This window comes from Passer domesticus, unplaced genomic scaffold, assembly GCF_036417665.1.
Source record: "Passer domesticus isolate bPasDom1 unplaced genomic scaffold, bPasDom1.hap1 HAP1_SCAFFOLD_37, whole genome shotgun sequence".
Lineage (NCBI taxonomy): Eukaryota > Metazoa > Chordata > Aves > Passeriformes > Passeridae > Passer > Passer domesticus.
The window spans coordinates 1,889,924-1,915,624 of NW_026990149.1; the positions used below are offsets into that span (position 1 = coordinate 1,889,924).

At 49.9% G+C, this 25,701-nt stretch overlaps 1 pseudogene; it reads right to left on the bottom strand.

The window, feature by feature from the left end:
* LOC135292526 (zinc finger protein 850-like) overlaps positions 1 to 24,147 on the bottom strand; it is a 183,682-nt pseudogene extending 159,535 nt beyond the window's left edge.
* Positions 24,148 to 25,701: the final 1,554 nt, after the last annotated feature.

Here is a 25,701-nt window from a genome sequence, read left to right on the forward strand (position 1 = left end):
AAAAGATCTTTCTTGAGAACAACAATTTCTTTTTGCCTTCTTGCTTTTGGACTGATTTCATGCTGTGCTTTTTCTTGTTGTATAAGTCTCATCTCACTGCAGCATGGGGATTTGCCATATCTCGTCTGGTGCCGTGTTATTTCCCTGCTGTACTGCATGATTCAATTAAGTGAAGTTATTTGTAACTGTTATTGTGGAAGGCTTTGGCTCTTTGGAGCAGATTTGTCTTGTGAATGGCCCTGAGTGGATTGGGAAGAGGCTGGTGGGGGGCTCTGTTGTGGGGTACAGGAACAGCAGGCAGGGAAAAGACTGTGGGTGGCCCTTGCAGTTTTGCTTGCCCACTGAGAAATGGGTTAGTGCCAGCTGAAATTGTTTCTGTGCCTCTCCTGCAGCTCTGTGGGAATTAAACCCCAAAGCCTGACCTTCACCATCAGCGGGAAGGGGCATGAGCCACGGGTGACAGTCGTGTGCCCAAGCGCTCGCAGCAAGAGGGGAAACACCGTGCTGTGCTGCAAGAGGCTCCAGCTGGGGGATTCAGAGATGCTGCCCCTGGTCATCCGTAATGATGGCATCATACCTGTCAAGGTGAGGAGGACCTGCTCAAGGGATGGTCTGGTTTGGGAGCAAGTGCTTCTGGCACAGGGAAGGGTCCCAAAAAACATGGCAGACCTGTGAGGAGGTGTCAGAAATTCTTTTGAAACAAGTGACTGATGTCTGTTCTCTAAGAAGGGAGTTCTTGGAAATTTTCTGTCCCGTCTTTCTTCTATAAGTTGAACACCAGAAAGGTGGTGGATTATTTTCCCCCCTGTCTCTCAGGTCACCTTTTGTTCTCATGGACATGTGTGATTTCCCAGTTCCATTCGATTGTATTTCAGCCCACTTTAGTACATTTTAAGTAAACTTAATTGTGGTTGCATTACGTCCTGCCAATTACATTTTGTCCCATTTGGTTCTGTGTCAGTTCTATCCCGATGCCTCTGAACACCCTTTTTTTCCTGGCTGGTTTGATTTAACTTTTGGGCTAAGTACTGTTTCTATTGGGAGAGGTGCTGGGCTCCCATGTGGGACCAGCAGCACTGCAGTGTCAGGCCTCATGCCATCCTGTACTCACACCAGTACCATTGTGCTCTGTGTTCCCTTTTCTCAGTTTATGTTACACCTGGAGGATGAGCACAGAATGTTCTCCTTGAAAGGCAGGGCCTCTGCTGTCAAGGTGTTCCACAATGGAGATGTGGAAGAGGATTCAGCGGGAAACGGTAAATTCATTACCCATGAAGTGCAATCATGCACAGAGGGAAAACGTGTGCCCTGCTCTTGGCTTCTCTGAGCAGTAGCCACATGTTAGGCACAGTTTTGTCCCTTGGACCCTCTGTCTCCCAGCCTTTTCTCGGGGGCTTTTTGCAGGGTTTCCTCCTAGGAAGTTGCAGGAAGTTCTTCTGTTCTGCTAGACGTGGTGGGTTGAGTTGTGGGGGACTGTCACTACCTCAGTGGACCCTCTGAGGTATTTGCTGCACATGGCATGGTACCAGCCTGAGCAGACACAGCCCTTGAGCACTCAGATAGCCAGCAGAAGCTGAAAGCACTCTTTGGCTCAGCTTTCCATATGGCTGGAGCTGGTGGGAAGCAGATGGAATGAGGGCTGGGCATCAGCCTGAGGTTAAGCTGCTTAAGTGGTGCTGTGTCTGGGAGTGGCAGGCTTGTGAACATAGGAAGAGGGTCTGCAACAACTGGGGGTAGAACCAGTGCTTAGAAGGCAGCTGGTTTCAACCTCTTATTCCTCATATATCCTATGGAAATATTTCCTCAGTACAGCTGCAGCACTTAACTCTGATTTCCATTGCTGTGCAGAGAGCAAGTCCACAAAGCCTTTCTTCCTTCTGAATCGCGGGCAATCGGCAGAGTTTGATGCCATTTTCAAACCCACCCTGGCTCAACGTGTGGAAAGGCAGATTGGTGTGTTAGTGGGGGACACCTACTCTAACAAGACCGTAATTGAACTGGTGGGTGAAGGCCACGGGGCGAATTCACCCTCGATGGATTAGAGGAAGGCACTGAGGAGAGGAATGCTGATGGCAGCCTGAAGGACAACATCATTGATGGTAAGAGGAGAGACTGCCAAGGTGGAGCAAGGAAGAGGAAAATATCTGATCATATATGTCTTCCCTCTAGCCAGGCCTGGGCTGTCACCCATGGGACTTGGTGGCCATTTGGGGGTAGCAGCCATGCATGCAGAGCAGTGTGTGCTGTGCTGCACATCACTGGCTTAGGGATGTGTCAGGGTGTTTCCCTGGAAGTGGTGGAGCTGCCTGGGGAACTCCCTGGCAGAGGGGGAAAGGCTTGGAGCCAGGAAGCATTGAACATGCAGGTGTCTGTGCACGTGACGGGGGCAGGTGGAGCTCCCTGCATGCTGAGGTCCCTTGTTCTCCTCCTTAACAGCTGTCAGAGTGAATCACATTCAGTTTGGGGACTGTCACGTTTGGGAGCCCTACTGCAGGACCTTCACCATCACCAGCCACGCCGAGATGGTCATGCGCTTTGAGTGGGAGGCAGAGGCCCCATTCCGGTTCTCCCCCAAGGTGAGCATGGACTGCCTCTGCCTTTCCCCATCACTCAAGCCCTGCCCTGGTGTGCCCAGGAGCTGGCACGGAGCCCTCACATGCCACTGATAGCCCATTCCAGTGCCACGTAGGAGATGCAGTCCCTGGCTTGGCTGGGCCAAGGCTGCTAGCCTTGCAGAAAAGGCTTCATGTCATGGGAGGTGGCACCTTCTGTTCATACTTTTGTCTATCCAACTTCATGTAAATCCACTCTGAGGTGCAGATTCCTGGCACAGGTGTTCACCCCATCGGTCCCTTTTGCTGTCAGTCCTGCCCTTGGCAGTGCTTCCAGTTTGGTCTTGACTCCCTGATTCTCCCTAGGTGGGACACCTCCATCATGGCTATGCCAAGGACATCACAGTGACCTTGATGTCAGATGTCCCAGTCACCTTCAGGAGGCACCTTGTGAAATGTAAGGTGGCCAAGATCGACTTTGAGCTGCCAAAAAAGAAGGTTCAGGACTGGGATGACCAAATGACCATCGTCATGTGGAAGAATACCACCAGGAAAGACCCAGCAGCCAGGTGGCCTAAAATAAAGAAGGTAAGAAGCAAAACAGCAAAAAAACCCCAACCCAGCTTTTACAAAAAGAACCACCGTAGCACCATCACTGCTGGCTGAGCAGCTCCTGCGTCCTCTGGACATTGGACACCCGTGAGGTTCACCAGCTGTGCATTCCAGAAAAGAGGTGGAAGCACAGTGACCAGATACACTCACACAAGATGGGGAAGCCTTCTGACAAGAGACCTTTAGCCACACACAACTATCAGTCTGGGCCACAAGCACAAGTGTTGCAGCCCGTATTGAATGGAAGGCAATGCTTTATGATTTTATCCCATTTTATGCTGTTAGAAATCTCTTCATCTGATTTGGTACCCTTTCACCAACAAGGAATTAAGTCTGCTGCACTCTGTCTCTTCTTTTGAAGTGGAGAGAAATCCACTTCTCCTGCATATGCTGGTGAACTCCAAGTTTTGTCTGCATGAGAATTTGGTTGTGGTCTTTGTATTGTGTGGGATATCTCATCATGGAGTAACCCAGGCACTGTATGACTCTATGGAGGAGTGCAGAGAAGGATCATCTCCAGAGACTCTTGCTTTTATTGTCATTATTGCCAAACACACTCCTCTTGGTTGAAAGTTCTTTCCCAGTTTCTGGGCCATTTTTAGGCCTCTAAAGCATCCTCTTTTCTATCAGAACATCTGCAACTGGAGACTTTCCCAGTGAGATCTTTCACATTCCAAAATGCACATCCCCAGCTCCCAGCAGTGTGGCTGTTGCTCCAGACATGACATCTGGAGAGCACTTGCTCCTAAGACAAGAACAAAAAGATGCTTCCTGGAACTCTTCAGTCTTGGGGTCCTCCATCTACAGAGCTCTGGCAGGGGAGCCCTAATTTTGAGACCTGCTGGATTTATAGGGGACCAGAAAAAAAGCCAGTCACTCTGCAAGGTTGAAGTAAAGGGACTGGAATGCAGCTACAGTCTCCATGGGGATATTAACAGCTGTGGTAGTGACTGCTTGGATCAGTGGCTAGAAACAACTACTGCAGCAGAACAGTCCCAATTTGGTCATCTTTCCAGGGAAGTAAAAGTGGATGGTCCTTTCTAGTCTCTCTATGAGGCTGATCTTGGAGGCTAGAAGACTGCCCTTCTCAGCCTGACTTTCTGGGCTCTGCTCAGTGATTCCTCCCTCCTGTGTTTGCAGGTGGTCAAGACAGCCCCAGAACCAGCTCACACTGTGGTGGAGAAGAGCAGGCAGGAGGTCGAGGTGTACCTCAGTGCCATTGTTGCCTACGCCCAGTTCCACCTGGACACGATCATGGTTCAGTTCAACAACACCTTGCCCTTTGAGACAAGGACAGCCACGTGAGTGCTGGAGGCCAGGCACAGCTCCTCCTGTGAGCAGGAGCTGCCTTTGCCCAGGGCTGCTGCAGTGCCTGCTTCCCAGAACTCCACCCCAGCCAAAACTATCAGCTGCCGGGGGCTATGTACAAATCAGGGAGGGACGGGACTGCTGGGGCATATGTCTTTAGCCGTTTTATTTTCCAGCATCAGCCTCATTACATGGTTATGACAAAGGGAAGATGACAGCAACTCCCATCCCCAGCAGTAGATAAAGAACTTAATGTTACAACTTACTTTAAAAGTTTTTTGACCAATCACACAAAGCAAAAGCATATTGACAGTAGTTCCATCCAACCGCTATAAGCACATGTACCTTCAGTTAAAACAATGCTTGCTTATTTTGAATACAATACTGTCAATACAAAACATTGTGGTGAATGTTTTAAGTGTGGGGACAGGAGGCTTGACTCCATTTTTTCTTAGAAGGTTGATTTATTATGTTATAGATTATATTAAAATACTACATTAAAACTATGCTAAAAGAATAGAGAGAAAAAATAATCAGAAGGCTACAAAGAGCAAGACTAGAATAGAATACATAACAAAAATCCTGTGACTGCTCACAGCCTTGACACAGGCGGCTGTGATTGGTCATCAATTGAAAACAATCCACATAGACCAATAAAAGATGCACCTGTTGCATTCCACAGCAACAGATAGTTATTGTTTACATTTCTTTCCTGAGGCTCTCAGCTCCTCAGGATGGGAAAAATCCTAGCAAAGGATTTTTCATAAAATATCATAACTACACAATATCTGCTTGTAAGCCTTAAAACACAATGCACAGAGCTCCATTATTAAGCTTAGAACTTCCAATAACTCGCTAGATATACTTTTCAGCAGCTTAGGGAGCTATTCTAGACAAGCATTAAGACACAGACCATTGTTCTATTTGTCTTTACTTACTTTCTACTTCTTACATCATTTTTCTGCTGACAAATCTTATGGCTACTGCTTAGCTCTAATCATGGTTCTGCTGTCTCTGAGGCTTGCCTTTTGTAGCTTTCCCAAAACCCTCTGATTTTAAGGATTCCCACAAAAATCAGCAGTGGCCCCTTTACGTGCATGTGAAGCCAAGCAGGAGATGGTGGTCAGGAGAGGCTCAATGCTGCCATAGGTTTCTGCTGAGAACAGCCATGGCTTTGCTTTCCCTGCAGATCACCTGTCCTCCTCTGCTCAAGAATAAGTTTGCAGTCAAACCGAGACCTAAAGCCCAGAGTAAGCCCCTTAGCTTCAATGTGCTGAGCACCATGTTGGCCCTTTCCTCTAAACTTCCAGACTTTGAAATACTTTCTTGGGTCACCCAGGACAGCAGTCTGAGCATGGCAGGGTTGCCTGGAGAAGATGCTTCTCAGGAGAAAGTGGTACCAGGAGTCCATCAGACAATATTACTGTACTGTTTGCTTTATACTTAATGGACTTTCTGTTTTTTCTAATTCCTCCTACTTGCTTTTCAGTTTCACGATGCACAACACAGGGGAGGTAGTCCTGAAATACTCCTGGGAGAAAGCTGCAGAGACTGAACCAGTGAAGGAGCCATATTCAACCACTCTGATGCGTAAGGGCATTTCACTTGCTGAGGGCCTGGGGAGATGACACGATCCGTCCTAAGGACGTGATTCGTGAAGGTTCTTTTTCACTGATCTCAGGGTGCAAAAACTGACACGACAAGGGGATTTGTAGTAAAATCAAAACAGAGATACTTTTATTGTGTAGCCATAGCAAAGATGCGTTAGAGAGAAGGGGAATGAAGGAAGGGGAAAGAATAAGGAAAAGAAAAAAGAAGAGAGGTAGGGCAAGGAGGTATATAGCTACCAGACGTGCGGATGACAAAGTCCCTCGAAGTCCGGTCGACGAAGAGGCCTGTCGTCTTCACGTCAGGGGAGATCTCCAAGGTATCAGTCAGCTCTAACCCATTTTTATAGTCCTTTTGAAATGGGGGAAGGGGACACATTTCAAAATAGTCTATTGATAAAGGGTACAAGGAGTCCATCAGTAGTCCATCAGGAGCAGGTGTCGTCAGCAGCAGACGTCGTAGGCAGGAACCATTGTGTTCTCGGTCCAGTGGTCGCTTGCAAAACTTGCTTTGGTCCCCACGCACGCCTTCCTTCACCCTATGGTAGGGATTTCAGTCTCAGTCCTTTTGGGAAGAAGAGGGGAGCTCTTCCATGTAGGGGTCACATGTCTCAGTCCTTGAGGGAGAACCCTCTCCCATCTCAGTCCATCTGTCACAGTGGTTGATGTACGGTGAGTGGAGGGTCTTTTAGTGGTGACCACCAAGAAGGTCCTTCCAGAGAGAAAGTCCAGCCAAGTCAGAAAGGTGGAGAAATTCCAACACTAGCATTGCTAGGTGATGCAGGGGAAGGAGAGCACACTGCCCCTTCTCAGGTGCAGTGTTCCATGAGTTGAGCAAACACACCCGTAGGCAATAATCTGGCTTGGTGGACCAGACAGACCCGGATTTTCAGAACAGGATCTTTTCCTTTCCCTGGTGGTCTTGGCTTTCATGACAATCGAGAGGCAAAAAATGAGGGAAGTTTCAGACAGACACTCACAGGAGAAGACCCTGCCACTTCACTCCAAAACATGAATTGCTTTTTCATCCTTGTCCATCCATCCACTTTCATCAGCATCTTCCCAGCTGCAGCTGGAGAGTTTTCTCCTTGTCCCCCTCTGCCTTTCAGCCCCTTCTGTTCTTCTCTGCCACTCCTGCTCTGCAAAGGAGCTGAGCCAGGCTCTGGGGACAGCCACGTGCTGGGTCAGGACTGGGAAGGGGGATGTCAGGTCATCTCTTTGAGGAGTCTGAGACTGGGAAAAACGGTGGTGTAACGAGTGAGCTGCCCTGCAGCCACTGTCTGTGCGCAGTTCCCCACTGCAGGGCAAATGCAAAGTCACTGTCTAAAGCCAGCTCTCCTGCTTGGCACAGGAGTGTGTGCTGCAGGCAGAGACCCTGCTCCCAGAGGCTCTGTTTCCTGCCAGAAGAAAGTACTTAGCCAGAGATGCTCCAAGTGCATCCCAGCTCTCTTCCACCCACCTGCAGCAGGAGGCAGTGCTGCTGGGAAGACAGGATTTTGTCTTGGAAAGGTGTCCTCTTCCTCCCTGCAGGTCGGTTCCTCTCCTACGATACCATGAAGCATCGCAGAAAGCTGCTGAGTCTTTTCTGGTGGGAGCAGGACCATCCTCCTGAGACGCCTCCTAAAGTGCGGCGGCTGCGGCGGCCTGCCAAGCAGCAGCAGCAGGATTCCAAGCAGGAGCAGGATCCCGAGCACCAGGAGGAGCAGCCAGAGCAGCAGCAGCAGGAGCAGCACAAGCAGCAGGAGCACTCCAAGAAGCTGCGCCACTCAAAAGAAAAGAACCTGTCTCCAAAGCGTGCCAGCTCCTCCCTGGATGTCTTCACCGATGCTAAGCATGACCTGTTCTCCATCAGCCCCTACAATGGCACCATCCCTCCTGGCCAGAAGCAGACCTTTCACCTGCAGTTCAAGCCAAAGTGCACCAGGAATTTTAAGACCACCCTGCTGTGTAGGTGGGAAACGTCTACACACTTGCCAACTCATGCTACTGCTGGGTGTCACTGAATCACAGGGTGGGACAGGGTGAAAGGGACCACAGTAGGTCATCTGGTCCCACTTCCCTGCTCAAGTGGGGTCATCCCAGAGCACATGGCACAGGGCTGTGTCTGGAGGGCTCTGGAATAATTCCAGTGAAGGACACTCCACACCATCTCTGGGCAACTCGTTACCTGCACAGGAAAAAAGTTCTTCCTCAGGTTCAGGTGCAATTTCCAGTTCAGGTTCTGCCCATTGCCTCTGCTCCTAGTGCTGGGCATCACCAAGCACAGCCTGGTTCATCCCCTAACACCCTCCCTTCAGTCCCTCTGACTGGGATGGGGAGGTGGGAGACAGGCAGCCCCAGAGAGGCGGCAGAAGCACCCACACGAGCACAGAAAGATCATCATCTGGCCTTGGTAGGGAGGCACTGGGAAAATAGACACTGTATGAAACAGTAAGCTCCTGGAGGCTTGCAAATCTGGAACAAGAGATCCAGGGACCAGACAGTCCCAAGCTCTGCTTCCCTTTGGGACAAGCAAGGCCTGCTTCTCTACATGGGACCCTGTGTGCTGTAGTTGGTGCCCAGGCATTTAACTGGTCATGTTCCTGCCCTTGCAGCTCTGCAGCCTCCATGCAGCGAGTGCAGTTGTTTCATTTGCTGCTCGCTGCTTGCACAGAGAGAAGATGCAGCACTGTGTGCTCTGCAAGGAGACAGAAAAGCGGCTGGCTGGGAATGTTCATCTGGCCAATACCAGTCCCTTTCTTCCTAGGATTCCTAACCTGGAGCCGACTCACAAGATGGGGCAGGTGACTGTGAAAGGCAGAGTCCAGGAATGGAAGAATCTCGAGGAACCATTAGTGCAGATGGAGGAAGGCCAGGGACCCAAGGAGGAGGTGCTCTGGAGACCACCACCCGAGGGACAGCATTTGTGTGAGCTGGAGCATCCAGCAGGAGCCGGCAACATCGTGCCTTCTGAGGATGATGATGATCTCCCACTCTTCACCAGAGATGTCTGGAGCTGCCCTCCCAAGCTCCAAGAACATCTTTATCTTACCTTTTAGTTAGCTAAGTTACCTAACTAATTGTTTGTTAGATTGACAAGTAGTTGATAATTGTCAGTTCATTGTTAATAAACAATTGTTAATAAATTGTTAATTGTCATCTTGTCTTGGTTTTAAAGACAGGTGTCTGCGGGACCTCTCTGGAATGGAGAATGTGACCCCCTTCTCTCCATATTATTATAATTTTGAAATTAAGGGGCTTTCAGGAAGAGATATGGGAAAAGGAGTAACAGTTCTTTGCCAATATGTACAACAAGGCAAACAAACAACAACACCAGCAGCAACAACAAACAGAACCAGGTGGCCAACCACAGCCTTCCCTTGGCTGTAGGCACTTTCCCTTTGGTGTAGTTCCTGTCACAGCCAGGCAGGGAAGGGAGGCAAATAATGAATAAAGCAATTGCTAGAGAAACTTTAATTATTATTGAGGGGCCCAGAAAGGGACCCAGCACCCGAGGTGTGGCCTCACCAGTGCCCAGCACAGCCGGACAATCACTGCCCTTGTTGGGAAGGGTGAAAGTTTGACAAGGATGTCTCACAGAAATGTATGCTTGGCAGAAAGATTTTTGAGTGTAGAATCTGAAGAAGGAATAGAAATGAAAGCAAGTTTTGATGTAGAAGAAAAGAATTGCTGAGCCAGTCTTACTGGATAGCTAAGAAGGTAAAGGATATGTTAGTTTGTTGTAGTGTGTTTTTATACTTTGTAATGGTTTTGGTTTTGTATCCCCTTATTTTTCCCAAATGGTTTCCTCCTGATCATACCCCTTCCCTTTACCTGTGGAATCCCTCTCCTTTGTTGCGATTATCCCCAAATCCCCGTCAATCTGTCAATCAGGCTCTCTGTCAATCACTCTGTCAGCATCCCATCCTTTCTATCTAGAACTTTCAGTTCAGGTCATCGAGTGATTAGTCAGAGGCCAGGGGTCAGCCCCCCAAGTGCTACCCCCATACGCTATCCCAAATGTCCATTCCCTAAGTTTTCACCCCTGAAAGTTCTTTATTGATCAGCAAACTTATCTATTTTTTGGTTCATACCTCCCTTTAAAATGTAATCTTGGCACCTCTCCCAGGTACTCTGGGCAGGGGCCCCCTGAGGTGGGGAGCTCCCAGGAGCTCCGAACAAAACCTTGGATTAACCCCTGCTAAGAGTCGGTCCTTTCATGCTCCACCGATGTCTCCAGCGTCTCTTCTGCTGCAAAGGTGACTAGCCTAGCTGCCCTCGGTACCCTCGGGGCACAGGAGAGTGTCCCCCTGCTGTCGGCCTTGTCGGGGCTGCCCGGCGCTGTCTGCCGACCCGGGGCTGGCCGGGGTTCCTGGGGGGCTCCCAGAGAGATGGAGACATTAGTTAGAGCGTGTTTTTATGGCTTAGAGCAAAGGATAAACCCACCTCAGACAAGAAGATGTTTTTACCAAGCAAAAAGATTCCACAGGCAAACACAACTGCTGATGTTGCAAGTAGAAAAAAGGTCTCAGAATTTTCTACTGCAAGGAAACTGAAAAACAATTTCGTGCTTCAATTGTAATGTACTAACTTTTAGTGACTGAAGTATTGTTACATGAATATGGTAATTATAGTAGTTATGATAGTCTATAGGTAAAAATTAAGGTATAGATTGGTTCTTCTGTGTGAGGATACTCAGCAAAGAAAATTTTATTATGCATTGTAACCAAAATTCAAGGGACTCCAGGCTTGGAGCTGGAGCTGACAGCTGTAGGCGCAGGCTCTGTCACCCACAACCCTGGCCTGCTGAAACATCTTGGATACAATAAACTGCATTTTGAAGAGCCGCCTGGAGTCCTGCATCTCTCATTCAGGCTCTTGCTGCCCTGGTCCTCAGGGCTACACTATTGCTGATACAGGCCCAAAGCTATTGGCCTTCTTGCCCACCTGGGCACCCACCTGGGCACCCACCTGGGCTCAGGTTCTGTTGTCATTCAGCTTCCCAACCACTTTCCACAGCTGGGAGCTGCAGAGGGTTAGTGTGGCCAAAGTGTACGACCTGGCCCTTGGTCCTGTTTAACCTCATGCCAGTGGTCTCAGCCCATGGATCCAGCCTGTCCAAGACCCTCTGCAGCCTTCCTGTCCTCCAGCAGATCCGCTGAAAAATATTATTGTAAGCACTGATTGGCGAGGGGCAGCATGGCCATGGCCAGCAGTCCCAATGCCCAGGGGGTTGGGGGAGATGGGATCTTTGTTTTCCAGCCAGGCTCCCAGCCAAGAGCAGCCAAAGCCGAGGTAGAAGACAGATGTTGTGCGGCAGCCAGGAATTCAGGTCAAAGCTTCATTTTCTCCAGAAAACAAAACAAAACAAAACAAAACCCAAAAAAACCCAACAAAAAAAAAAAAAAAAAAAAAAAAAAAAAACAACAACAAAAAAAAAAAGCCTTTAAAGTGTAAGGGGAAATTCTTGTTCCAGCCCTCCAGCCCCATCCTTGGCCAGAGAATGTATGTGCAATATTGTCCAGGAATTGAATGTATTGAAAGTAAGGAATCCAGATATGACATGTTATCCAAGAATCGCATGTAGTGACTTGTTATCTAGGAATCACATGCTGGGAAGCCAGACACAGCCTGTTAGACAGTGATTGTATGCAAGGAACCCAGATGTGGCACATCAGATGGGGTTGGATGCAAGGAATCCAGATGTGCTGCGTTATCCCAGAGCAGCAGGGGGGGTGAGAAACAGACAAACACACAGAGGCTGCACCTACTTGGGGAGTGCTTGACCTCTGACCCAGCTTGGCATCATCCAAAGAAGGACACTGAGGTGCTGGAGCAAGTCCAGAGAAGAGAAAGCAAGTTGATTAAAGGTCTAGAGAATAAGTCTGATGAGAAATGGCTGAGAGAAGCAGGGCAGCTGGGGAGGGCTCAGTCTTGAGCAAAGGAGGCCCAGGGGGAACGTTGTCACTCTCTGCACCACCCTGACAGGAGGCTGTAGTGAGATGGGGATTGGGCTCTCCGCACAGACAACCAGTGACAGGACAAGAGGACACAGGCTTAAGCTGCACCAGGGAGGTTAAGTTGGACATCAGGAGGAATTTCTTCACAGACAGGATTCTTAAACATTGGAAGGCACTGCCCAGGGAGGTGGTGGAGCCGCCATCTGGGATGGTGGTCAAGGACCAGCTGGACATGACACTTGGTGCTCTGCTCTGGTTGGCAAGGTGGTGTTTGGGCCAAAGCTTGATGGAATGATCTCAGAGATCTCTTACAACCCAGTTGGTTCTGTGATTCTCTGACATTAACACCTGATAAAGACAGGGAATCCTTTCAAATTAAGTATGATAAACGATAACATTTTGTAAAAGGGTTTCACAGGAGCTCACATATTGCCCTGACCAATCTACATGATAGACATAATTCCCTAGAATTGTTAACTGTTCTCTGGTCTTTTTATCCACAAAGCACACCGTATTCAAGAGTCTTAGAGCTCTAATGAATCTCTAAATCATATTGGGGGTGGAATCAAATAACAATTTAATTGCTAATAACAAGAATCCTGTTAAATTATTTGAGCAGGAAGAGCAACTCCACCTGCCTTTGAAAATTTGTAATAAAGTTAATGGTACAAATTCTTCAGCAGCAATTGTTTGGATCATCTCTGGATATAACATATAGGTGATTGCACCATGATTTTCTTGAATGGTTCCTAAATTGCACTGTGTTTTCTTAATCATCATGCATGTTTTCTTTCATTTTCTAGCCTGTGTAAGCAAGGACAAAATACATAAGATACAAATTCATGAAGAAGTCTGGAGTTTCTGGATTGGTTCATGCATAATCTGTGACCAAAGCCTCATGTCAGTCATACAGTGCAGTGTCCAGCTCAGCAAAAAGATTTTCAGCTTAGAAAAGCACAGTTTTTTAAATCAAATATGTTACCTTTATGTATTTAGTGTCTATTTCTATGATGCCTGCCTTTGACTTGCTCTTGCATGGCTTACATGCAAGACACTCAAAAGACACTCCAGAAGAACTCGGTCAGCTGACTCCAGCCTGAAGCAGGTTCAAACCAGTGCTCTGGCCAGAATCTGCTTTTTGGTTTGGTTTGCATGGTGATATTCTGACATGTTAAAGTTGAAAGTGAAGTCTTGACTTGAATTAGTCTAATAAAACATTGTCTATCTGGAATAGAAAAGACCATAATGCCAATCTTTATCAAAGCCTTAGAAACTGACTTGGGAAGAAGAAATTAAAAATCCTTTTATGTATGTAATTGGAAGAGAATTTTGTGTTCTAGCAGCTTCTCATGATTGATCCTAATGGTGAAAAATTTATTGAGATGAGAAGAGAGGAGCAAGGAATGTGCCTGCCTATATGTTTCCTCTTGCTGTCTAACAGAAGCTGCATCACTGGAAAATGTGATCTAATGAGAATGTTCATTTTTTCAAGAGGAGACTAAACTGCTTTATAGAGTTCTGGATTGAGACAAATGACTTTTAAAGCCCAGAAATTAAATTTTGAAATGTGTCAACTTAGATCCTAGCTTTGTTTTCAGCTGCTGCTGATGCAGGTTTTCTCTTTTGGTGTCTAACTGACATACTGTATGAACACTTAATAAATAAGTTTTACATAAGATGGTGGAAAAAGATGATCTATTGCCACACTTTCTTTGCCTGCATCACAGCCTGTGTATTATTACCTCTAAGGATCTGTGGGGAATCAAGTTATCCTGATAGGTGTATTTTTAATAAGCTTTTACTCTAGAGAGTTGCCAGAATGTGGTTTGTATCTGTTATTGATTAACAGCTGAATTAGGAAGATGGAACTAAGCTGTTCTTGAGAATCAGCTCCTGGGATTCTATCAAGCTGCTATGGAAAAATAGCATGTGAAGTAATATATTAGCAGCTTAGTATTTATAGAAAAATAAGAAGTGGTGAAAAAGAAAGCCAGTATCTGGCAATTGAAAGAATTCTTGAAGTGGCAGAATTGCTGCAGAAGATCTTTACTATTAGGATACACAAGACAGATGATGGACTTTGGCCCATTTTTAGCATAAGAGATTTGATAACAGGACACCTTGGCAAGAACAAACAGCTTTGAAGATTGCAAGAAGATTAAAACAGATGGGTGTCACAGACATATGTTCTGGAAAAATCCCTTTGCCCAGGATTCTTCTCCTGGGAAGCTGAGAAGCCTCAGAGGAAAACAGTATTATCTCATTTGCTTCTCCTCTGTTTTGCTGCTTTGGAATGTGGTTGGAGATTGTTTATCCAACAGGTGATTGTTTCATTGGTTTCATGTGAATGGTTTTGACTCAATAGCCAGTCAGGGTCAAGCTGTGTCCAGGCTCTGGAGAGAGTAATGACTTTTCATTATTCTCTTTTAGCCTTTTGTCTGCATCCTTTCTGTATTCTTTGGTATAGTTTAGTATAGCATTCTTTAATATAATGCAGTATCATAAAATAATAAATTAGCCTTCTGAGTACATGGAGTCAGAATCATCATTCCTTTCTTTGTCTGAGAACCCTGCAAATACAACAGATGGGTTTACCAGAAAAGAGAAAATTGCATCAGACTCCTGCAAGCAAGAGATATTTAAAATATATAAATTTGTTTATGTGATGATTAGCCAAATCATTGCAGTAAAACATTACTAGTCTTCCTAGAATAAGCATATAAGTGTCCTAGGGTGATGTTATGATGCTTTTATCCCCAGTTGTGTGTTCTGTTGATGCTGGATATTATATTCTGTGCCTGCAAGCCTGACTCTGAGAGCAAAGGCAGGGAGAAGAAGCAGCATGGAGTTTGTTATCAGCCTGCTCTCACTCCTGCACTGTGGTGTCTGGGCACGGACGGGACAGAACATGGTGCTCTGTTGTTTTTTAGTTAGTTTTGCTAGCTGAGGCAGAGAAGTTTTCCCTGCACTGGTTTTCGTTCCCTTTTTTTGGAACTGTTCAAACCTGCTCCAGACTGGGACCCGGGGGAACAGCGAGAGCTCGCACTTTGTAGCCTGCCAGGGCCTACTCTGGGCAGCAGCCTTTCCCAGTGCCAGAGGGACTGATAACAGAGCGACCAGCCACCAGAGAGACTTTCTGAATTTGTCATCTCTTCAGAGCGACAAATGAGTTTTGTCCTGTGGTATTGTTCGTTTTTTGTGCTGGGGAGCCCTTTGCCTGTTAAATAAACAGGTTTTTCCACTTCTCTCTGAGGAAATTCTTCCCAAAAGAGTTGGGGAGAGGGGCCATGTGAGTTTGCTTTCTGGGGGGGCCCTTTTGGAGGATTTCTTCCAAATTTGCCCTAAACCAGGACAGAGTCTTACCAGTTCCTCATCCTTCAAAGGACAAAAACCTGATGAGTTGTGGTTCCCACTCCAGTGGCTGCTCTTGGACCTCCCTCCATAGCCAGAGCACAGCTTCCTTTTCCCAGAAAGTCCCTGGCACTGGAGGGATGAAGGAAACAGGACAGGCTGCGGGGATCAGGGGCAGGGAAGAGCCAGGGAGAAGAATGACTTTTGCATTGGATGGAGCTGTGATTTCCCTTGGCTTTGTTGGCTGACAAGAAATGAACATCCCTCTGTGTCTCGGGCAGCTCCTTCTCCAAGGAAAGCAGGTGGGAGTTGGAGCCAAAGAGCTGAAACCTACAGGTGCAGCCTGGGCTGGAGGGAGCTCAGATTTGCACGAGGCTGCTCTGAGTGCCAGGGCTTGGATGGGGGAAATGGTGGGGTGGGGGCAGGGACAGAGTCTGATTGATTGTCAGCCATGAAGGGTCTTGATTTTCAAATCTATTCAAACTGCATGAGGAGGTACTCGGATTCAGTGTCAATTGGAAATTGCACATATCCATGTGTTAACAGGAAGAAAAACCAAAACAGGACCTAAAAATCTTTTCTCATGGTATTTTTAAATATGATACCTTCAGTTTGAATACCCTTCCAGCCTCTGGAGCAGTAAAATTCAGCAGGAGCCTCTGCAAGTTTCTGAGGATGTCAGAAGCCCCCACTGAGGCCATCCCTGCCTATGGACCATGGGGGAATGGGCAGACAAGGAGAGCGTCCCTGGGGCTGGGCCAGCAGAACTCAGAGGCACCAGTGGCTCCAGCTGGGAAATGGAGTGTGGAATGTGGCTGGGAAAGCCCTGCCTGGGCTATGCCAAGCAGGACAGACAAGCCCAGACACTCATCCCTACAAAAATTAATCAAATGTCTCAATAAGACATTAAAAAGTAATTAGAATTGTTTCTGTACTTTGAGTTGGATGCACTGGAGAAATACCAACAAGAGATATTCAATTCACAAAAAACACTTCTCAGTGCATTAACTTGGCCCATTGATTCCATGAGGCCCCACAGTGTCACCATGGTCCCTTGGTCTCACAGGGCCCCACAGTGTCACCATGGTCCCTTGGTCTCACAGGGCCCCACAGTGCCACCATGGTCCCTTGGTCTCACAGGGCCCCACAGTGTCAGAATGGCCCCTTGGTCTCACAGGGCCCCACAGTGTCACCATGGCCCCTTGGTCTCACAGGGCCCCACAGTGTCACCATGGTCCCTTGGTCTCACAGGGCCCCACAGTGTCACCATGGTCCCTTGGTCTCACAGGGTCCCACAGTGTCACCATGGTCCCTTGGTCTCACAGGGCCCCACAGTGTCACCATGGTCCCTTGCTTCCATGGGCCCTGTGCTGCTGCATTCCCCCCTCCCCTTCTCAGGCCGCCCTGCCAGCTCAGAAATGCTCCTTGGGCCTCGGCCTTGGCCAACAGCCCCTGGGCTCAGCTCCTCTGCAGCTCAGCACAAACACTCTCTGCCCCAGGCACTGCTGTGCCCAACCAGATCCTGGTTTCATCAGGAGCAGCCCTGGGAACTGGTTTTGTTCCCTCAGTGGCACAACATCCCTGTTCTCACAGTGCCAAAGAAAGCTGTTGATGCCAAGTGTGGCCAGGATGAACCATTGCTGTGACTGCAGCCCCTCTCTTGGGGCCCTACAAACAGCGCTGCAAAAGGAGCCCCTTGGAGCTCTCCTGGGCCAGCGACTCCCTCTGAGTGGGGCCTCTCCCAGCCGGGAACTCTCCCGTTTGCTGCACTCGGGGATCCTGAACAGCGAGGGAGCCTGGGCCGATCCCCCCACTCCTCCAGGCTCAACCCTTCACCCGCTGGGGAGATGCCAAAGCATCCACAGGGAGCATTTCCTGCCCTCAGGGGAATTTCTCACAGGTGCCTTGCACTGGCTCTTTGTGTCTGTGTGCACACAGGAGTGCCTGTGCTGGGGAGATGTGGCAGAAATGCTGCTCTCGGAGGGGTTGGAGTGCCATGGATAGCTGAGTCAGTCAGGCCTGTAAGTGAGGTTAAGTCATGAGGAATAACCCAAGTTAAATGCTGCTAGGAGTTGTTCTTATGCTAAGTTCTTATGCTTAATATAAGTAATAAGCTGAGTTAAATACTGTTGAGTGTTATTCTTCTGTTAAATTGCTAAGTCAAGGGTTACAAGTTAGGTTAAATACTATTAAGCTCTGTTCTTTTCCTATATTGTAAAGTTGAAGGGATCAGTAGGTTAAGATATAAGTTAAGTCTTTTTAAGTTTGAGCTCTGTAAGCTTTTGGGTCGTATTCCTTTTATCCTTGCCCTCACAAGGCAAGGATATCCTTGTCCTTGTATCACATACAGGAACAGTTCTCAGTTCACTTCTGGTTTGATTGCCTGGATTTTGTTTGGTTTTTTAGTTGCTTTGTTTCCTTGTTGTGCCTGAAGTGTCCAGTCAGGAGCAGAGTGACTCTTGCCAAGGAACTTTGTGGTGATGTTGCTTAATATTAAATCTGGCTTTTGCTGATCCCTTGCTGGGGATTTTCTCAGCACTCTCAAGCCCTCATTCGTAACAGGGTGAAGGAGCCCTGGCCCAGGCTCTGGCCCTGGGGGACACAGGGATACTGTTGGGGGTCCCTGTCCCCCTGTCCCACCCCCCAGAGCCCCAGCCCCCCGTCCCCGTGTCAGGCTCTGGGGTCGATCTCGTGGAACATCCTCTGGGGGAGGCTGCGGCGCCGGGGGCGGGGGGACCCGGGGGGACAGGGGACCCCACTGTGCACGAGCAGTGTTGGACTGCTCTGGGGGAACTGTGAGGGGGGGCTGGGGCAGAGTGACCTCCCCAGTGACCTCACACAGCCCCTGTGATGTCACACAGCCCATTTGTGATGTCCCAGCCCACATTATGATGTCATGTTTAATGTTATGATATTACACAACCTACCCTGGCATGTCACACAGCCATTCTGTGATGTCACATCCCGTCTGTGATGTCACACAGTTACCCTGTGATGGCCGATTCCATTTTATGATGTTCAGTCTATGATGTCACAGAGCCTACTCTATGATGTCACAGGCAACTCAGTGATGACACACACAACTGCTCTGTGATGTCACAAAGCCCTTTCACGATATCACAGGGCCAGTGCTGGGATATAAGTTTCTGATATCATAAAGCTGCTCTGTGATGTCACGGAAGATTTGGTGATGTCACAAAGTTACCATGTGATGTCACAGTCTGTTCTGTGATGTCACACCTGGCTCTATGATGTTGCGCCATCACCCGGTGCTGTCACAACCCACTCTCTGATGTCAGAGGGCCACCCTCCATGATGGCAGACTCTGCTCCATGGCCTCACATCCCACTCTGTGACATAACAGACAGTTCTGTGATGTCACAACACCGTCAGTGATGTCACAACACCCTCAGTGATGTCACAAAACCCTCTCTGTGATGTCATACTGCCACTCTGTAATGTCACAGCACACACTTTGACCTCACAATCTGCTCTATGATGTCATACTGCCATGCCATGATGTCACAGCCTGCTCTGTGATGTCACACAATCCCCTCTATGATGCTGGAGCTGCCCAGTGACCTCACACAACAAACTGTGATGTCATAGCCCAACCTGTGACCTCACACAGCCCACTCTGTGCTGTCACACAGCCCCTTGCTGACATCACAGCTGCTCTGTGCCTCTAGGACACAGCCACAGAGGTGCCGCTGTGACACAGCCCCCTCTGGGACATCCCCCAGCCCCTGCCAGTGCTGAGCCCTGTCAGCTCTGGCTGTGCCCTGCTGGTGTCCCTGAGCTGCCCTGGCAGTGCCCCAGCCCTGCTGGGCTGTGCCCAGGAGCTGCTCCTGGCCAGAGCTGTCTCTCTGCAGCGCTGCCCTTGCCAGGAGCTGCCTCTTGGCCAGGAGCCCGGCACAGCTCAGCAGCACAGACACAGCACCAGGACTTTAATGACCCTCTGGGGCTTTGGTACTCTTTGCATCAGACTCTGTGCCTCAGAGTGTGCTCAAAAAACTTCTCAGAGACTCAAAAGGGAGTGAAACACTGAAGTTTCTCATACTTAAAATAAATCCTTTTGAGGAACAGGACCAAAAAAGTATCCCCATGTTCCAGGTAAAGCAGAACACTGGAGGCAGTGATGACAGCTGGGGACAAGCAAGGAAAAGGTGTTTCTGATGCTGAGAAAACCTGTGCCTCTGTCCCTGCAGGCTGTCGTCATCCCCCGGCTGCCCCACCTGGCTGGCCCCTTCCTTTACTGACAGCTCTGCCTCCTGCCTGCCTCTGCCTGCCCACACAAAGCCTTGGGCTGCTCCAGGCTTCTTCTGGGGGATGTGTTGCATCACAGCCCTGCCCTGGCAGGGAAATTCCTTTCTCCTCATGTCCAGTCTGGGCCTCCCCAGCTGCCCCTGTGTTGTGTTCCACCACAGTGAGGGGCGCAACAATTCCCTCAGGGCCCAGAGTCTCAGACCTCAGGCAGGCACCGATGACCAACAGGGAAAGGAAGGCAACAGGATGGATCTTGTTTAGCAAAACCCAGGATCCTTTATTGTGCCAGGGAACCAAGAGAAGAAATGAAGGGGGTGGGGTCATGGGTTTAGAGGTGAAGTTTAGGGTCAGGGTCTAATAGCAGAAGGAGCAGGGGACTGGAAATGGGTGGGTCAAGGAGGACAACCAAAACAAAAATCTAAGCTGGAGACATTGCAGTAGAATTTAAACCAATGAGGGTACAGAAAAGGAAGAACATTCTGGGGCCATTCCTTATCTGACCAGATGGGGTGGAGTGTCTTTTCCCGGGATTGCAGAGGCACACCCCACAGGGTGGAGGGGTGGAATCTGCTTTCAATTACACCCCTCGCCCAATGGTGTCTGTCTGGGTAGAATCCCTACTTCATGGGGCAGGGGCACTCCACACCCTTGGTGCCATTATTTCTTTCTCTAGCTGCTTTTTACAAGAAAAACTCCTCTCTGATACCATCCTTCACTCCCTCCCAGGCTATTCCTGTTCTGTCCTCAGTCTCAACACCACTGAGCCCAGAGCCATCAGTCTCTCCCTGCTGGTTATGTGATGAGGCCTCCAAACCCCATCTTGGGAGATTTTTCAGTCTTCTCCAAGGTCTGTGAAAATGGAAAAATAGTGGTCAAAGTTATTTTCTCCCAAATCTTGCAGTGACAGGATGAGGGCCAACATCTTTCAACTGAATGAGGGTGGATTTACATTTGTTAAAAGGAGGAAATATTTTACAATGATGAGAGTGGCCCAAAACTGCAACTGTTTTTCCAGAGAATTGTCCAAGAGCAGGAGTTTTGTGCAGCCTGACATAGCGAAACCCTTTCCCCTCCCCAAGAACAGAATTCCTGTTGTGTGGGTTCTCTGATGTGCTGGGTGCCCTCACAACGCTTCTGGCCAGAATGTCTGCTGAGGGCAGCCAGGCTGCTGCAGGGGCAGTGACCTCACAGCCATCACCATGGCAGCCCTGTCCCCTGGGCCTGGCTCTGCCCTTTCCTCTGCCCCTGCCTTGTCTCTGCTGGCATGAAGAGTTTTGTCATTCATATCTTGTCCCCAAGGTGCTGGGGCCAATGGCTTCCCAGGCAGGCTCCTGGAGCAGAAGTGGCTTTTCAGAGCCCGGGCAGAAATGAGCCCTGAGGCAGCAGCTCTGCAGTGCTGGCCACCAGGCCGGGCTGCCAAGGGAGGCTTCTGGCCATGCCCTGCAAGCAGCTGCTGCTGCCAAGGTGCCTTTGGTGCCTCAGGCTCTGCCTGGCACAGCTGCCAGCACGGCACTCTGCCCTTGTGCCCGAACCCTTCCCTGTGCTGGGGCTGGCCTGGGGCTTTTCCTGCAGTGGGACCTGCCCTGCTGATGGCACAGGAAAGGCAGCTCCTGCTGGAGCAGGAGGAACTGCCATGGGCTCCAACAACTCCAGCAAGACTCTGTTGACATCAAAATTGCTTCCTAGATCACTATATTCTAATAATTGTTATATCTCCTGTACTGTGGAGTAAATAACTATCTTTTTTAAAATTTAATCTGTGGTGTAAACAAACCATTCTGTCAAATCATGATCAGAATCAATCAGAGCTGTATTTATATAAATTTATCTAGAATTCCATCGATAATCCTGTGGGACAAATTGCATTAAGGTTCAATTCTACCTGTCCAATCTTTTACACCTTTGACAAAGTCTGGGGCTGGGATTGGATCCAGCCACTCCCACTCTCCTGTACTAAAATAAATTTTGGAAGTCTAGGGGCCCTGCAGGGGTTTGAGGATCCATGGTGGCTGTTGGGTGTCATTTCTCCATCTCATGAATCTGCAGGAGTTTCTCCAATAAAGAAATAAAGCTTTTGCCTGAAGCTGCCACTGTGCCCATGACAGGAACCCCTGGGAGTGTCTGGGACATCCCGGCTCTTTGGTAGCCTGGGGACTCCTGGGATGTCACCGTGGAGCCCCCGTCAGTGCCTGTGACAGATCGGTGCCTTTGCAGCCCCAGGTGCCATGGGATGTCACCATGGAATGGCTGTGACTGGCTCTGATCACACGGCCCTTTACCATCCCCAGAAACCCCTGGGAGGTGTCCATGGAGCCCCTGTCTCTGCCTGTGACATTCCAGCTCTTGAACAGCCTGGAGACTCTTGGAAATTCCCCATGGAATCCTTCTGAGTGCCTGTGACAAATGTGATCCTTGGCAGGCAACCATCCCCAGCCCCCTGCTGCTATGGTCAGTTTCCATAGCAACCATCCCCAGCCCCCTGTTGCTGTGCTCAGTTTCCATAGCAACCATCCTCAGCCCCCTGTTGCTGTGCTCAGTTTCCATAGCAACCATCCCCAGCCCCCTGTTGCTGTGCTCAGTTTCCATGGCAACCATCCCCAGCCCCCTGTTGCCATGCTCAGTCTCTCGGCAGCTCCATGCAGACCCCATGCCAGGGGTGGGTGCCATGGACACCAGCTCAGGCCTGCAGCCAGAGCCTGTTGCCATGGCAACCATTGGCAGCCCCATCCCCAGGGTCACGGGATCCCAGATCCACAGAACTGGCTGAGCTGGGAGGGACCCATCAGGATCCTGGAGTCCAACTGCTGGCCCTGCACAGGACACCCCAACAATGCCAGCCTGGGCCTGGCAGTGCTGTCCAAACGCTGCTGGAGCTCAGAGAGCCCTGGAGCTGGGAGCCTTCCCTGGGGAGCCTGGGCATTGCCCCAGCAGCCTCTGGGGAAAAACCTTTTCCTGAGATCCAGCCTGAGCCTGCCCCGACTCAGCTGCAGCCGTTCCCTCCAGTCCTGTCCCTGGGCACCAGAGGGAAGAGGTTCCCACAGCCCCAGCCAGGGACCCGCTCCCAAGGCTGTTGCCATGGCCACCAGGGCTGGGACCATCTGGGATGCTCGGTTTCCATGGGCCAGGGTTCAGGAATGGGATTCCCCAATTTCCTGCTCCCGCTAAAACCGTGCTGCTGCTCGCTGCCCTCCCGCCTCCCATGGAAAGAAAAAAAGGCAAAGATCCCAGGCTGGGATAAGAACAATTTACTGGGAACAGCAATGAGATAAGGAACAAACAGGAAAAAAAGCAATATTGATAACAGAAGGGATAAGAAAAACTATTTACAGGGAAAACTACAACATCACCACTGAGTGGCTCTTCCTGGCCACGTATTTCCTCCTACCTGGAAAAAGGACACCTTTCTCCTCAGGGAGAGAGAAAGAGTCCCTTTCCTGCCCCTGGCAATGACCTGAGGTGGGAGTGAGTGTAATGACACGGCTCTGGCCAGACCCTCTTGTTCTTCAATCCCACATCAGGTCATTAGCAGGGGCAGGAAAAGTGACAAGTGTCTTCCCACCATGGATCACAGGGAACATGGATCAGCAAGTCTCTTCCCGATGCGGGTTCTCCAATGGGGGATGAAGCTGGAGCAGCACACGAGGCTCTTCCCACACTCAGGGCACTTGCAGGACTTCCCTTACTGGTGACTCTGTTGGTGTTTGGTCAAGTTAGAGCTGTGGGTAAAGCTCTTCCCACACTGGGGACACTCGTAGGGCCTCTCCCCACTGTGGATGCACCGGTGCCTGGCGAAGTTTGAGTTGCAGTTGAAGCCCTTTCTGCAGTCTGGGCAGCGGAAGGGCCGCTCCTCTGTGTGAATCCATTGATGCTGGAGGAGACTGGAGCTGGTCTGAAACCTCTTCTGACACTCGGGACAGTCATAGGGCCTCTCCCCGGTATGGATGCGTTAGTGAGTGATGAGCTCAGAGCTGCACCTGAAGCCTTTCCCACACTCCCCACACTCGTAGGGCCGTTCCCCAGTGTGGCTCCTCTGGTGCACGATCAGGCTGGTGATCCACCAGAAGCTCTTCCCACACTCCAAGCACCTGTGAGGCTTCTCCCCATCAGGAACCCACTCATGGACCACCAGCTCCAAGCTCTGGCTGAAGCTCTGTCCACCTTCCTGGCACAGGGTGGATCTTTACTCCTCAGAGCAACCTGGGCTGCGTTTGCAGCCCCTCCTCGTGCGGCATCTCCGGGGCTTTTCCTCCCCGTTGGGTTCCTGCGCCGTGGAGCCGCTCAAAACGGCCTCTGCCACGAGGTTCTGCCGCGGGGATTTGTCCTCCCTGCTCTCCATCCTCAGCTTCTGCTCTGGGGGAGGAAGGACAAGGACAGGATGGCATTTGCCTCCGTGCCACAAGCAAGGGCAAGGAGATGCCCCCAGACTGTCCTGCAGCCGGGGCCCTGCTGGGCTGGGAGATGGAGCAGGAGAGAGGGGAAAGGGGCACTGACTTCCTCCTCACCTGCTTGCATGTTCTGGGGCATTTTCCTCACAGCCTCAATGGGGGTTGGCAATGGAAATCCTGGTTTGAGGAAAACAAAGGATGAGCACATTGAGTTTGAAGGTCCCTCTGCCCAAGTCACTCTCAACAAGTCACCAGCGACCTAGGCTCCAGAAAAACCTCCCAAACACCACGAGTCAGCCCGGAAAAACCCTCCCCAGGAGTTCCCTGTCCCTGCTCCCTCCCCTCTGGTGTTCCCCTGTCCCAGCTGCTGGGGTCACGCTTGCATTGGGGGTCCCCCTTCTCCTCGGTGCCCGCCCTCCCCAGCCTGCTGGCAGTCCCAGCAATCCCAAAAGCTGCCCCCTCTTCGCTTCCCATTCAGGGCTGCCGGGGCTCCAAGGAGTCCCCCCTGCCCCTCTCCAGCCTCTGCAGGCTCCCGCCAATGGCGGCGCTCCTCCCTCTCTGGGCTCCCCACTTTGGGCTCCTGGGGGACACAGGGCTCTGCTCCTCCAGGCTGCCTCTGCCGCCAGCCGCCACCGCCACCCCCCGATGTCCCCACAAGGGGCCTTTTCCGCTCAGCCTTGCACTTCTTCATTCTCCAAACATCCCCCCAAAAAACCCAACTGGGAGGAACTGGGAGTGACTGGGAACATGCTGGTGGTCACTGGAACAAACTGGGCTTCTACTGGGATCAACTGGGATCACGCTGGAGGTGACTGGGATCATCCTGGCAGTGAGTGCCACTGCACTGAGGCTGACTGGGAGTGCTTGGCAGCAAATGGGATCATACTGGAAGGAACTGGGAGTGACTGGAACAAAAGGGAGGATGAAAGAGAGCCACTGGAACCATGTGGAGCACAACTGGTTCATACTGGCAGGGACTGGGAGCACACTGGGCTCATCTCTGGATCATACTGGGAGGGACTGGACTAATACTGGGAGAATCTGAGAGCGACTGGGAACACACCCTGCACATCATCCCCCATACTGGGCCTGACTGGGAGCAACTGGGATTATACTGGGAGCACACTGGGAGGGCTGGCATGTGACTGGGATCCAACTGGAGCTTACTGGGATCATATTGGGGTTGAAAGGGAGTGACTGGGATCACACTTTGGCCTACTGGGAGCACCTGAGAGAAACTGGGATCATGCTGCAAGCAAACTGGAAGAACTGGGCAGGACTGGATGCATGCTGGAGGCACCTGGGATATTCTGGGCATGACTGGGGGATCACACTGGGAGAACTGACACCTTCCTGGGGCCACTGGCAGCGCCTGGAAATGACTGCAGACATGCTGGGACATACTGGGAAATGTTGGGGGGTTTTCTGGATTTTGGGGGTGTTTGGATTTTGGGGGTTTTATTGGCGCTTTTGGAGAGGTGTTTTTTTGAGGGGATTGCGGTTTTATTGAAAATTTTGGGGTTTTTTTTGTATTTTGGAAGGTTTTACTGGTATTTTGTTGGCAGTTTTTGCGATTTTCATAAATTCTGGGGGTTTTATTGGGATTTTTAGGAGATTTTGAGGTGTTTATTGGAATTGTGGAGGCATTTAGTGGGATTTATTTGGGATTTGGGTTTTTTGG